Here is a 3920-nt window from a genome sequence, read left to right as displayed (position 1 = left end):
ATTGCAATCCTGACTTTTAAAAATAGATACCAATTATATTTTTTATATGTTTACCAACTATATTTTTTAAATTATGCATGAAAAAACCACAAATTTACTAGAAGAATGTCTATATACTTTTTAAAAATTGTAATTCCAGTATAGTTAACATATAGTGTGATATTAGCTTCAGGTGCACAATCTAGCAACTTGACACTTCCACACATCACCCACTGCTCATCACGACAGGTGTCCTCCTTCAACCCCATCACCTGTCTCCCCCGCCCCCCACCTCCTCCCCTCTGGTGACCAGCAATGTGTCCTCTGTAGGTAAGAGTCTGTTTCTTGGTTTCTCTTTTTTATTTTGCTTCTTAAATTCCACATGAGTGAAGTCATATGGTATTTGTCTTTCTCTGACTGACTTATTTCACTTAGCATCATACTCTCTAGTTCCATCCACGTCATTGCAAACAGTAAGCATTCTTTTTGATGGCTGAGTAATATTCCATTGTGTGTGTGTGTGTGTGTGTGTGTGTGTGTGTATCACATCTTCTTTATTGGGCTCCTTCCTTAGTTTGGCTATTGTTGAAAATGTTGCAATAAACACTGGGGTGCATATATCTTTTCAAATTAGTGTTTTTGTATAGAATGTTTATATACTTTGGCATGAGGGATATCTTTATATGTATTATACTAACAACAAAAAATGTAAATGACTCATAACTTTGCCTACAAAAACACAAAAAAACCTTCAATTATCAGCATTAAAAACAAAAATGCAAATGCTAAAAGGAGAAGACACTGGGACACAGATGACCAGGAGCTCATAAGTGACTTTTCTAAGTGCTGTGACAGGACTCTGGGCAAGGACATGGGCAGACAGAGCACAAAATAATACGAAAGAAGAATATCTGGAAGAGAAAGGGGGAAAAAAGCATGTGACATGGATTACTTCACTGGGTGATGTGCACTGTTATCAAGTTCTTCCCTACCAGGCCAAAACAACAAAAAAGATGTTAGAAAATTTTAGGAGTAGCTCATCATGTTTTTTTCAAGAGTGTTATTTATTTGAGAGAGTGCATGCACGAGCGGGGAGGAAGACAGAATCTGAAGCAGACTCTGCCCTGAGCGCAGAGCCCGACGCGGGGCTCAATCCCACAACCGTGAGATCATGACCTGAGCCGAAACCAAGAGTCAGACGCTTCACTGACTGAGCCGCCCAGGCCCTGCTCATCATGTTCGTAATGCCTTTTTAACTCCCCTCTGAGTGAGAGGCCCTGGTCCAGCTTTCCTGCTCCTCTCACCCCTCACTCCAGGGGTGAGCATTCTCAAGATAGGGGGACTGGCACGTACAAAGGCCCTCCTCCGTTCCCTTTACCACCAAGACCCTCAACCTTCCATTTCTGGAGCCTCCCAGCTGGTCTCCCCACCTTGCCTCCTCCCAGCAATCCAGCTCCCGGACTCGAGTTAGGGCGTACTCCTTTCCCTCATTCACTCAAAATCTGGGGCGCCTGGGGGACTCAGTTGGTGGAGCGTCCGACTTTTGATTTTGGCTCCGGTCATGATCTCAGGGTCCTGGGATCAAGCCCCGTGTGGGGATCCACGCTCAGTGGGAGTCTGCTTCTCCCTCTGCCCCCCATGCTCCCTCTCAAATAAATAATTAAAAGAAATAAAAAATAAAAAATCTCAGCAGCTCCTGCATGGCACAGAGCACAGGGCACACGGTCTGCAAAGCTGTCTGGTCTCTTCAGCGTTCATTTCCAACCCCATCTCCTGTCCTTAACCATCTTCCCCCAACAAGCTATGCTCCAGCTGGGCTCAGCTACAGGCTTTCCATAAATACGTGAGGCTGTCCCACTGCCAGGCCTTCGCTCCCGAGCCGCAGCTCGCGGCCACCGGGGGTCCAGCACGTGTCCACAGTAGCAAGTAGTTGATTACAGCCCTGCCCTTCCTGCACAGTAATAACTGAGAACATGTCTTGCTCAGCCACAAATTGCCATCACCTAAAATTACCAGGAACATGATAAATAGGAACAGAAATGAATCTACTTTCTGGCTTTTTTTCCCCAGAACGTGGAATATTTTTGCATTGCTAACAAATACTTTCATGGAACTTTCAAAGCACTAGACTAGAAATTCAAGTCTTGCTTATTTTCTGATTAAGAGAAACTCCAGAAGTAAAATTATACACAGGAACACCTGATTTTTTTTCCCCACGAGTCATTTTTAAAACATGATTTGTAACTCGCCCAAATGAAATCGATGCAAGATTTCAACCTTTTAGCTCTTTGCTTTCCTACTTCTGCCCATCAAGGTGCTCCTGCCCCAGCCGTGCCCCCGCTGGAAAGAGCCCACGTTCAGATGAGGATTGCTAAGCTCCCTTCAGGACGCACCAGGCAACACCCTGCAACCCAGAGCTACAAATACGCCACAGGGCAGAGGGAGCAAAGGGGCTGGGGAGAATCTAGGCTAGACACAGCCTTGGAGCAAGGAAGAAACCAGTTAGGGCAGCCCCCCCAACCCCCAGTTTTTACTTTTCCCCCAGCATGACATTATTTCAACAAAAGGGTCAGCGGCACCTGGCTGGCTGAGTCAGTGGGGCATGTGACTCTTCTGAGTTGTGAGTTCAAACCCCACATTGGTTGTAGAGAGGACCTAAAATAGTAAAAAAATCTTAGGGGCACTTGGGTGGCTCAGTCGGTTGAGGGTCTGCCTTCAGCTCAGGTCATGATCCCAGGGTCCCAGTCCCGCATCAGGCTCCCTGCTCAGCGGGGAGTCTGCTTCTCTCTCTGCCCATCTCCCCCGCTTGTGCTTGCTCTGTCAAATAAAATCTTTTTTTAAAAAGGTGAATATGTTGAGATTTTTCCATCATTAGGATGAAGTCCTGAATACTTGCTCCAGATGTGGTGGGAAAATGCACTAGGCTCTCATCCCCCAGCTTCTACAGTTGTCGTGACTTTAGGCAAGTGCTCAAGGGGTGGTCAGAATACAGCAAACCCACCAGTTCTACTCCCTGGATGGGAAGGGGGTGTATTTCAGGATTTCACTCCAGCATATCAAGGACAACCACTCACTCATTCCTCAGTATCAGAAGCCTAATACGTGCCCGTTTCTGTTCTTGATGCTGGGACAGTAGGCAGATGTACCAGCTGGTGAGGGGGGGCTTGGAGAAACACCCCACAGGGTTAGGGAGGGTGCGTGCCTGGGGCAGTGGCCCAAACAAGGTGACACTGGAACATGGTGGAGTGGGCAGTGCAGACACTCCCAGGGATGAGCATTCTCAAGATAGGGGGACTGGCACGTACAAAGGCCCTGGGGTGGAAGAAACCTGGTATTTCAAGGAACAAGAAGGCTCATTCAGATGAGCACCTGGTGGAAGAGAAGGTAGCAGTGGGGGCCCCTGTAAACCAGAGTAAAGGACTGGCTTTCCCTGGGCAGGAAGGGTGGCCGGCCAGCCTACGCTGGGAGAGCGCCCTCTGGCTGCTGTGTTGAGGACGGCCTGAAGGGAGGACCCTGCACCAGGCTGGCTAACAGTCCTTGTGAGAGACTGTGGGGGCCAAGGCTCAGACTCTATTCTGGAGACAGGCAGCTCACTTCTCCGTCTACCTCCACTTCCGTGCAGAGCGAGACCCGAAGGGTCACGTGACCACGTGCAGCCGATCCTCACCGTTCAGATTCTGTGTTTGCAAATTTGCTTGTAGCCAGCCCCACGCCAACACGGACGGGGCCTTCGTGGTCCCTGTGGACGGGCGCAGGTGCGCACGCTCCCAGCCAGGATCAGAGCAGAACCCTGCCTCCTCGTTTCAGCCCATACTGTCAACAGCGTTCTTCTTTCGGTCTGTTTTGTGCCTATTTTTCACATCTTTGTGATTCTGCCTAAGCTCAGGGCAGAAGTGCTGGCTAGTGCCCCTCCAGACTGAGATGTGTGTGTCAGACTAACT

Source organism: Leptonychotes weddellii, chromosome 9 (genome assembly GCF_054177405.1).
Source record: "Leptonychotes weddellii isolate Sample4059 chromosome 9, ASM5417740v2, whole genome shotgun sequence".
In the NCBI taxonomy this organism is placed as follows: domain Eukaryota; kingdom Metazoa; phylum Chordata; class Mammalia; order Carnivora; family Phocidae; genus Leptonychotes; species Leptonychotes weddellii.
This window is presented reverse-complemented; position numbering follows the sequence as displayed.